We start from the raw sequence: 12047 nt of genomic DNA on the forward strand, positions 1-12047 counted from the left end.
ATTCCATCTGCGGGTGCATGCTTGGACATCGTTGTCTCCTAACAGTCTCTCCATGTCCTCAAAATGAGCTATGGCTTGGGCCTGTTGATCCATATATCTCAATGAAGCTTGAGGGTCAGTGGACAAATGTTGGTGTGCCGAGATTAGTGCAACTGGATCCCCTGGTTCTGATCTGATGAGCAATGGCTCATTCAGCTCTCGGTTCATGACCGCTTTGGCTTCTACTGCTCTTTTGTTCTCATGGTTCAGCCATGAGGCAAATGACTTTAATTGCATATCTCCCAAGGCCGTATTGGGATCCCATGAAACTACATTAGGCAGGGCCAAATTATGGACGTAGAACTCCGCTAATTTGGCCTTATCCTCTGATGAGCTGGTGCTGCATACTTCAGTGAATTGCTGCGGGTCTTGGAGCTGAGAGATACCTCTTTGCGCCAAGGTATTGATTTGAAATTGTAGCCATTGGTCTTTCAAGTACAGACCATAGGGTTTGGCCGGCTGCCTGCATTGTATAGCATCCATGGCCCAACTGGCCATGCAGGCCAATTATGCCTCTTTCTGCTGCAACTGTTGTCTGAGAGCTGGCACCTCAATTTGTGCTTGCTATTCTGCTTCCTGTAGATGTGTGGTTGGCTCCCCAAGACCGGTGTGCAGTTCCTTTTTTCCTTGCTGTGCTGCTGTGGTGTCATTGGAGGGTGTACCTGTTCCTGTCCTCAGCTCCTGTAGCTGCAATCTCAGCTTTTGGTTTTCCTCCTGTAGGAACACTCGTTGGCAATTTGCCACGTGTTTATCCATGGACAATTCACTTCTGGCCTCCTTGAGCTGCTCCTACAAGGGACATATGTCCACCACACCCTTTGACTTGGCTAGTTTCATCCACGTGTGTGTATGAACTCTTTCTTCCTCCAATGCAAAAAAGAGTGGAACAGTAAATTTCTGAGGTATAATTTTGCCAGCCTCTAAAAAGTTGTAATATGAACTCACACTTGGCTGAGGGTTGGGCTCTGGTATATTCTCTTTCTCCACTTCTTTTGGTGGCTCTACTTCGCCCTCCCTCGGTGGTGATGAGGGTGCTTCTCCTTCCATTCTCTCAGTTTCTTTAAGCCTGGCTAAGGTTTCCTGTAGAGCATCCTCAACATCCTGTAGCCGAGCTTTTGTAGTCAATTGGTCTAACCTTTCTTTCCAAGTAGTTTAATTCGGGCTCCCCCTCTCATAGGTGACTGATATCCTCGAGGGGGACCTCTCCTTGGGCGAAGTAGGGGCATCTTCGATAATGATTGGGCTGTTGGACGGAGGCTGTGGCTTGCCCGTCTTTATTCTCACACTTCTTCTAGCTTTAAAATATAGAGGGGTCTCCCTCTTTCTCTTCTCCTTTGGCTTAGGAGGTGTGCTGAGGGCGGCCAGCACAGCTACTGCCTCCCTTCAGCTGATTTCGGGCTTCCTGTAGAAGCCAGTTTCGGTTTTCCTGTAGAGACAGGTGGCACCACTTTGGTTTGTTTTGCTGCATGAGTTTTACTTTTTGACTTGGTTGCAGTTGCTGTCGAGGCACTTTTGCTGATGTGGACCTTCTCAGCCTTGTCCACTCTGCTTTGCAATCTTTTCTCTATGGCTGTCAAAATGGGTGTGTCATCCTTCTCTTTGGCACCCTTTTTCTCTTGTTTCTTCTATTGCTTTTTCTTCTACTCCGTAGTCGTGGTCTTCTGGCCTTTTTCTTTCTTCCCTGCGGGCACTGACTCTTTCTCCTCACTGGTAGATGAACCGAGCTCTTCGGTCAGCATCTTTATATCACCATCCTTGGTCAAATTTCTGAAGGCTTCCCATGAGAGAGGAACCTTGTATGTGTGGAGCGCATCCTCCACGAGGAGTTTGATGAGTCCATGGTGGGCTACCTGGTCTGGTGTGCCTTCTTTCAACTTGGTGGCACACTCAATCAGAGACTGTAGTAGAAAGTAGGGGAGACTGAGTTTGTTTTCTACAGGTAGATCCATCTGGTGCCTTAATTCCGTGAGTAACCAAAAATGGTACCCATATACAATGCTAAAACGACCTTCGCAGGTGATGTACTTCATAATCTGAAGGCTAACATTACTCCACAGTGGCAGTAAACTGGTTCTACGAACCCCATTTTTATCTTCTGAGAATTCCTCCTCTGGTGGAAAGAAGTCTTTCTTAGCATGTTGGCCCAATTTCCTTTCTTCTTTATCCCATGGTAATCCCATTGGGAGCTCAGTAACTCGGCTGATGAATTGCAGGGTGAGTCTGAGACTCAAACCCCTGAAGTTAACGGTGGCCAATGTTTTGGATTTCGGCCTCAGAGCTTGCAAAAACTCCTCTGCCACCTCGTCGTCATAGCCCTGCAATTTGTCATAGAATGATATCCATTGCGCTCGTGTGAAGAGCTCCACCACCTCAGGATTTTCTCTTAACTTTGAGGAGTCAGCTGGTTCCCTTCTGATGAACCCACCCGGCATGGTGAAAAACCTGCGACGTTAACTGGAGGTGGCGGGTGCAGAAGAAAATTGGCTAATTGGGACAGAGCGTAGAATTAAGCCTCTGCCACGCATACAATTCACAAAACTTATCTCCCGACGACCTTAACACAGCTTAACTCACATCCTGTAGGATGACAATTCATGCAACAACAGACAATGCTTGCAAAATTTTCTTACGACCAGACTGTAGATGTCGATTCTGCCACCCTCAAAACCAATTGCATGGAAGGTTCAGGCTTACCTTTTGAATCCGCCACCTTTTGACGTGACGACCCAATTTCCTGTAGAAACAGCTTTCCTGTAGAAGTAGCGCGCGAATTCCAGAGGATACTGCAGTGGGTCTGCACTCTCTGTGCTGCTTAACAGGCGTTCGAACGGCCAAAGACTTGGAGTGTCGAGCTACAGAGGGATCCAGATGATCACTCGACTTTCAAACGGTGAATGATAAATGCGTGGGGTGGAAATCTAGCCGATTAGATTTGAATTCGGCGGAATCTGTGGCGTGGGGGTGAGCTATCCCTGCCGGACTGTTGGACGACGTCACTCCATCATTCGTCTGCGAGTTCCCTTACTGCCGCATCATTCCCCGCAGATCCGACGCCGTCACTTCTGTTAAAACTCATTTTTCCCGACTGGATGGCTCTCACGTGTGCACTGCCCATTCCTTTTTGCCACGACCACCATTCAAACATCCGACTAGACCACTGACTGGTCGACGTGGCCAGTCGAATGGCCATATGACTGCTCAACCCATTCACTTTACACTTCACAAACATTTTCAAAGTAAAATTCATGCGATTCGACGGAAGAAAGGGTCGAGGCACTTACCTGTGCGGCCGCAACACGATTTTTCAGGCTCTTGGACGACGATGAGTGGATTTATTTGCTGCTGGTGGATTTGCACAGGCCCGGAGGTTCATATTCACAGGCCGCTGACGATGAATTTGATGCTTCGGCTGCATGCACCCGCGTGATCTTTGCATGTTGCAGGCGGTGGAATGGTGTGCACTCTAGTTGGCTTAACTGCTACGGGACTCCTGCAGGATGTCCTGTAGCAGTTTTTCCTCCTCGGGTGCATGCTGCACGGTGAAGACGGTGGCCCCACGATCATGCTCACAGGGCTCTTAGATAGCTGGGATGGGTATGGCACGGCATCTCAGCGTTTTTCATTAACAAAAAATTGCTTTCTCTTGAATCTCAATGATCTGCCTTGATTGTGCATGTATCTTCATTGCATGTCGACAGGGGTGGTAGAAAGAGGTGACAGCAGTGTGTAAGGGTGAAAATAGTAGCTTGCATGCATCCAAATAGATCCTTGGTTGTTAGATCTCCTCATACAATGAATTCTGGGCCGTCCTGAACTTCTACAGGAAGTTTCCTGTAGAAATACAGAACTTCCTGTAGAAAGTTTGCACCTTCCTGTAGAAAGTCTGCACCTTCCTGTAGAAGACTTAAGCTGTGATGAAATCGTGCCCATACCTTGGAGAAGATGAGTATTCTTGGAGGAGGTGCTGGTAAGGTCTCTTGGCAGCATGATAAGGATCCTTGACTTTGATTTGAGAGACCTCCTCTCCTTCATAGAACACCTGCAACCTGCATGCATTTCCACATTATAAACTTGATGTCCCCGTCTTCTTTTGCATATTGTTTTTTTTTTTTTTTTTGAAAGATAGCAGGGGCGCCTCAATGAGGTTTTCACCCTTGCCATCTGCCTTAAGCGCCTCAGAGAGGTTTTCACTCAAGGATCTTTTTTCAAATCTCTTTTTTTTTTTTTTTGAAAGACAATAGGGGCGCCTCAATGAGGTTTTCACCCCTACCACCTGCCTTGGGAGCCTCAGAAAGGTTTTCCCCCAAGGATCTTTATTTTATTTTTATTTTTTTAGATCTTTCAGGGTATGCCCAAAGCAGAGGCAGAACCCTTCTCTATGACCAACACTGATTTCTCCATAGTTTTGATGAACTCTTGTCTTGAGAGAGGTTTCCTATAGATCTTCAGTCGATGCCCAATGACAAGTATGGGTATGGCTTCCTCATCAATGGTCCGAATAAGAACAGATCCATTGTCATGACATTTTTCCACTGCATATGGTCCCAGCCATCTGGTTCTCAGCTTCCCCTTGAAATCTTTGTGCCTGGAGTCATACAACAATGCCCAATCTCCTGGCTGGAATTGCTTGTCATTGAGTTGTTGGTCATGCCACACCTTTCTCTGAAGTTGAACCACTTCTAAGTGAAGGAGGGCCTGCATCCGGTGCTCGTCCAGTCCATTCAACTACAATACCCTTTCTTGTTGTGCATGGCTGAGATCTAGGTCCAGCTGAGTTGCCATCCTCAAAGTGTTGTATTCAAATTCAATGGACAACAAAGCTTTCTTCCCATAGACCAGTTCATAAGGTGTGAAGCCGATGGTGGTCTTCCAGGTGGTGTTGTAAGCCCATGTGGCCTCAACCAGGCGATCTGCCCAATCTTTCCTACTGCTGCTCACCAACTTAGTCAAAATCCCTTCCAATGCTCTGTTGGTGACTTCCACTTGCCCATTTTCTTGTGGATGATAGGGGGTGGAAGTCCTATGCTTGATTTTGTGATGAGCTAGTAGTTCTTCAATTAAGTTGGATGTGAATTGGCTTCCTTGATCGGTGACCAGCTCTCTTGGGTAGCTAAATTTATAGAAGATGTTCTCTCTTAAGAACTCGGCCACCTTTTCTTCTGTTGCTGCTTTGATTGCCTTAGTTTCTGCCCACTTTGTCAGGTAGTCAGTGCACACAATGATGTAATACCTTTGCTTCGAAGGAGGGTTGATTGGACCCACAAAGTCCATACCCACTTCTCAAATGGCTCAAGAGTCACTTGAGGTTGGAGAGGCATCTCATCCCTTTGATTCGACTTCCCCATTCTTTGGCATCGGTCACATTGGCTGATATACCTTCTGACATCTTGATGAAATGTGGGCCAATAGTAGCCCGCCTGCAAGATTTTGAAGGCAGTCCTCTTTGCTGCAAAATGTCCTCCACAAGGCCCATCATGACAGGTGAGGAGGATCTCAAATACTTCCTCCTCCCTCACACAACGCCTTAAGATCTGATCAGGGCCAAGCTTGAACAGGTTGCCCCCGATCCAAGTAAATGAGGCACTTTTTCTGATGATTCTTCTCTTCTCTCTTGAAGATAGGTGCGGAGGGAACTGTGCTGAAACAAGGTGGTTTGCTATATCAGCAAACCATGGAGAGAGTACTGAGATAGCAAACAGATGTTCATCGGGCATCTGGTCATCCACTGTTCCATCCTCATCTGCAGACAAATCTAATCTAGATAAAAAGTCAGCAACAACATTTTCTTTACCTGGTTTGTCAACAATGGTCAAATCAAACTGCTGCAACAAAAGTAACCATCTAATAATACGAGCATTTGCTTCTGGTTTATTCATTAAATATCTAATTGCAGCATGATCCATATATACAAAGGTTTGATAGCCAGTGATATAATGTCGAAACTTGTTTAGTGCGTGGACCATAGCCAATAATTCTTTCTTGGTTACAGTGTAATTCAGTTCAGCTTTGGATAAGTTTTTGCTAACAAAGTAAATGGCATATGGAAGTTTTTGTTCAACTTGTCCTAAAGCTGCCCCTGTGGCTTTGTTTGAGGCATCAATGTGGATGTGGAAAGGTAGGGCCCAGTTTGGACCTCTCAAGATTGGGGTAGACACTAACTTGTCCTTTAATTCATTCAGAGCCCTCTGACAATCATCAGTCCATTTAAACTCCACATCTTTTGCCACCAGGCCAAAAAATGGTGAGGCTAGCTTGCTGAAGTCTTTAATGAATCTCCTGTAATACCCTGCTAATCCTAAGAAACTCTGAACATCCCTTACCTTTTGGGGAGGTGGAACCCTCTTGATTCCAAAGATGGTGGGCTCCAGTATTGTAGCAATAATGCTACAACTCCTGGAGCTTCACTCTCTAATTTTATCAACCCGGTAGTTCGTAACAAACTTGGAAGCGATGGTGCTGTATGCACAAGTACTAGCTCTTGTCGCAGCTGTCACTTGGTCAGCTGGCACAAGTCCGCTAGGGCTCAAGCCAACTTCTATATGCGCTTAGAAGAAACCTTTTAAGTGATGAACGAAAGCTATCTCAAAGGAAATTAACCTACTTTGCAAGAATGAACTGAAAGCCAACAAAACATGGAAACCCTAGTAAACCCTAATCTGACCAACTTAATCCTTACGATGCAATGGTGGGAATGCAACTTCTAAAAATGATGCCATTACTTCTAGTGAGATGAGATGCATGAGTCTAAACTACTTTCATCTAAAGAGAACATGTTTTTGTATTTTTGCTCAAGTGGTTGGAGTGATTATGACTGTGCTTCTTACTGGGTCTTTGACTGTGCAGGGGTAGTTCAAGGGGAGGAAGGCTTGGGAAAGGTCAGGAGGACTCTGAGAGGTTCCAGGGGATCCCTAACATCATTCCACAGAAGTTCACAATGTTCAGATGCCTGGCAACAGTGTTTGCAAGCTTCTACAGGATGTCTGCAGGGGATCCTACAAGAAGCTCGGGATTTCTATAGGAAGTCTGCTAACTTCTATAGGATGTTCTGCAATCGGAGTTTTGGGTGATGGATGGGTGAATGAGCTGTATGGGTGGATGGGTAGGATGAGAGGGGAGCTTGTGATGGCTTATGGACAAAGAGATGAGATGGAGAGGGGGTGTGTAAAGCTGGTTGGTCGATAGAAGGGTAGAGGCAATGGAAGGCTGAAAAGATAAAACAACGTGGATAATAGAAGAGTTGGTGGGAAAATGATCTAGCTGGGAGGTAAGGAGATGGCTTAGGCATGGCTGAGAAGGATAAGGAAATGATAGAGTGGTGTTGCGCAGTGTAAATGAAACAAATCACCTCTGTCTTGCACAAAACCGAGAATTCATCAACCTATTCTAACTGTTTTATTGAAAACCAAAGAACAACAATGTAAGTTAAGGGAGAATCGTGCATGGTGCTGAAACAAAGAACTACTCCACAAGATCTAAGTGCATGGACACTCCTACAACTGAAATTATTGCGTTAAAGCTTGCATGAACATATAAAACAATGTTTTTGGTAGTTGGCACGGTCTGCACTTCCGGTCCCCAAACAGAGGTGAAAGTGAGTGTGCATTCAACCTTTTTTCGAACTCTGATTAACTCCAATCCTCACTCTAATCTAAACTACTGAAAGCAACTTTTGTTCATAACACTAACCTATGTAACCACACCAAGAAATCCGAATCAGCAAACTGTGTTTCCAAGTGCAAGTAAAGGACAAGAAATATAATGCTGAAAGAAAGACAAGTACAATACAAAGAAAGGAGGCCTATTGCTCTCACGTTGGGCCCAAACATGAGAGCTATAGCTCCTCTGAGAACTCAGAATTGAACTCAAATCTGCCTGCCTTTTATTAAAAGATCATAATCATAAGTCTAACAACATGCCAAAAATGGCTTACAAAGAGCAAAACAGAGTTGTAGCTCGTACTTCAGAATTTGCAACAAAGGTTCAAAAGTCCCCATCGAAGGCTACAGCCTCAATACTTATACATTATGAGAATCCGTTGGCTGCCTTCTAGCTCGGTGGTGATAGCTGTTGGAGCTCGGAGTTGGGGTGGAGATCACGAGGAAGGTCATTCAAGGCTGTGGACAACCTTCCTACAAAACCGCAATGCCACCTTGGCTGTCTCCTTGCCTTCATCTGCGTGGTTTTGCTCCATTTAATGTCAAAAAGACCTGAAATAAACATGTATTAGCCACATAGGCATAATGACTGCCCTCCTTCCTACAAATAACATGAATATACTAAGAAATGATGCATAAGTGATGAAAGATGAAGGGTTGAGCAAGGTAAGTAGGCCAAATGAGCCCAAAATGTTACCAAAATTTGGGGCTCATCAGTAATCAAGTGGTTTCTACCATGTTCGACATCAACACATTCATTTGCATGGATAGAATCGTACTATTTCGGGAAAGTAGAAATGAAGACCCTCGATCTAGTTTCCACAATCCAGGCTGCGAGGAATTTTGTATTCATTATATAATGGACTATTCATAAACAGATCGCTGCGTCCATACTGTGTCCATGTGAGTCTATACTTGTAATGTTTTACAAGATCATTCCTGTATCAGAGCAGTAGTTAGTTTTTCTAGACAGTTTTGATCTGAGTAAGGGAATGCCTATCTCAGTGATGATATGATCTCATATATATATCTTGCTTTGAATGTTTTTTTTAACAAGTTCCAACCGGGTTCTCCACAAGATGATCCTTGAAATGATAAAGTACTTCACTCTTCCTAAATGATAAGAAATCCTCATCTACTACAGACTTCGCACTTTAGGGGGCAATCTGTTACACAAAAATATCATCACCATGATTATTTACAGTCAGTATGGGTCTATCATCACTTGTACTATCCTCCTAAGCAAGTCTCAGACCTCAGTTCTTCAAATCAAGCTTTGGAAATGAGAGAAAGACATTCAAAATCAATGTAACTCTAGTTCCGCACTTTCTCTCATGGTCACCTGTGGTCCCGCACCTTTTGTGTACAAAAACTGCAGACCTGCCCGCTCCGTCCCTAACGGTGTAGGTGCGTACCCCTGTGAAAGTCAAAAGGCACAAGTTTTATCTTAAAAATCTCACTTTGGGTTAATTCTAGAGGTTTCTAGAAGGAATTTTGACGTGGATTGTTCGCTCCGAGGTGGTTCATGCTTCCCAAAAGAGAAGGAGTTAATCCCTTGATGAGAGGAGCTATCCCTTTGAAGGAGGGCTTTATCCCTTTGAAGGAGGACCTAGTAACCTCCCTCCATTGCACTATAAATACAGGCATTGGGTTGGTTGCTGGAGAGGTTAGAAGCTGAACATTTTTTAGGGTAAATGCCAGTGAAATCAAGACTTCCTAGTTGAGCTTAAGAGGAGAGATCACACATCTTTTTGGCTTCCTTGGGGAGTGAGTGAAACTTGTCAAAGTAGAGGAGACTTCTTGCTGGACCCTGGGAGGAGCTTGTACAACGTCAAGGCAAAGGTTGTAAAGTTCTTCTTCTTTTGAATTAATACAATCAAACTCATTTTTCTCAACAAGTATCTTATGTTATTTGTTACATGGACTCCTTGACTTTCGTGTTAAATATGTTTTATGCAATTGGCTTTTCAGGTGCTATTTAATTTGTTTGCCTTGCTTGTGTTTGGAGATTCGCGAAAAGGAGATCACTTGGATCAAAGGAGCGAGGGCATCCACAAGCTTGCGTTGGACCTAAGGTAGGCCCTAAAAACACTTGTTTTCTATTTGTTTATCAAAGCATATTTAGAGAAAGATAGTGTCTGGTTGGTTTTCTTGTCATTAGGTCTTCTTTAGATTCTAGGAAGGTCTATCTTGTCCGCAAGATCGACGTATTCCGTGTGAGAATAACAGTTCCTAGCTCTGGAAAATCTGGTACAGCTACCTTATTTTTCTACAGAGCTCTGGAAGTTTAGTTATTTGGCACTAAACACAGTCTCTGTAAGTTGGCCAATATAACTGAGACTCTCTTGAAGTTGATCACGTGAAATGAACTTTGGATCAATCTGCATACAACAAACGCACCAGTATCATTCTTGGACCGAACTCCATCACTGATTTCCGAGGCCAAAAATCGTGCTCCTCTACACAGGGTTCATTGTAATTGCTTGTTCCGATGGTAGTTTGACTCAGATGGTAGTTTAGAAAAAAAGTGAACAATGTTTACCTGCAACCATGATGTGGAGAAGAGAGATACCTGAAGCTAGTAGACAGAGATATTTGGCTAGCTAGGTCTAGATGCTAAAGTACAGTATGAAAAAATCCCCTTAATATCCTCCACCAGAATCACTTCTTGTCCATGAAGATTCGATGGTGGTATTCAATATTGCATCTGCCCCAATGGACTAAATATTTGATTGTTGCATTCGATATTGGGTCTGCCACCATCAATGCATTGAAGATTCAATGGTGGCTTTCCATATTGGGTCTACTAGTAGTAAAACCATAATTCACAATTCTCTCAGATGTCATTTTTGGGCATTATGAAAAGTTTGTTGGGATGTCATTTTCCCGCAGGCATTATGAAAAGTTTGTTGGGATGCCATTTTCCTGCACTGCGAAAATTTTGTGGTTGGGAGGGGTATTGTAAGACAAAATTAATGTTTAAATTTTTAAAAGTGTTAAATTTTCCAATGTTCAGAAAATAGATATAATATTTTATTTGCACTTTTAGATATTTTAGTTGTATTTGAGAAAATGGTGAAATTAGTATATCACTCCCAGTGCTCATGATGTCATATCCCAAAGTTGTGACCTCCAAGAAATTTTTATACTTTTTCCTTGCTAACGCAAGCCCACCTCTCTGGCATGCAATCTAGAAACCCAAATAGTTTCCCATGATTACACATTATTTGCACCGTGGAGGAGTTCAAAATAGTAGGAGCTAGCTATAATGCACACATTGAACATGTGCAGAGGTGATTACCTCACATCATAGGAGAAGAAACATCTTAAAAAGGAGTGCACACACAAATTAGATACATTAAGGAGCTACTCAAGTACAACAAAAGCTAATGGGGAACGAAAACACCAAAAATGTTTCTGAGTCCATAGTAGTGTAGTGTCTTCTAATGAGTCCCTAGTAGTGTAGTGTCCTCTACTTTGCAAAACATCCCAGAAACCATGCTCCACCTTTTATTAACCTCCACACATATCAACCTACATATAAGGAACTCTCCATTAACAATCCTTGCTCTAGACCAAGAGCAAACTTTACTTAAAACTAAAATGTTAAAGCAATGTAATGTTGACCCTACTATCGCTACCACATCCAGTGTTTTATTTGCTGCATTAAAACAAAATATTTGTCAAGCATAATGGGAGCATCCCGATAGCTCGTTTTCTTGTGATCTCCGAGAATTCATTTGTACTGGATTCAAATTACATAGTCATGTAGTACCTTCTACTTTGTGGGGCATACCTGGATTATAACTCCTCTGACTATTTAAAGACATAAATATTTTAGTGCAATACCTGGAGGGAACTGTGAAAATCAAGCATATTCCAATGGTTTCCTTGGCTCACATCATGATATTTGGTCTGTAAAACTCCCTGGATGTCGCCATGGCCTTGTAGCAAGCCACCAAAATGGGCTCCGTCGCTCAAGGAGAAATCAATCTTTGGGTCTTCTTGCTGCATCCTCTCATGCTCAACGGCCCTACCCTGGGCTTCTACTATCTACCAGATTCCCTGACCTCCCTCCTGTCAAGCTGATGGCCAGCCATTTTTGTTCAAATTTTTTAATTCAGTTACCAAGCTAGCAGATCACTAACCATGGCACCTTTTTATTGGAAGTTTACACAAAATTATAGAGAAACAAAATGCATTGTAGTTGCCGGATCGACATCATAAAACTATAAGTAAAATTTGAAGAAAATCTGACCCTTCATAGAGGAATCGTTGTAGTTAATTTATGATTGTCTGCTAAATAAAGTTTTTTTGTGATGGATTTGGATAATCCACACAATCTATGCTTGT

This window comes from Pinus tabuliformis, chromosome 1_1, assembly GCF_031772625.1.
Source record: "Pinus tabuliformis cultivar Carrire ecotype Pingquan chromosome 1_1, CPIR1, whole genome shotgun sequence".
Classification (NCBI taxonomy): Eukaryota; Viridiplantae; Streptophyta; class Pinopsida; order Pinales; family Pinaceae; genus Pinus; species Pinus tabuliformis.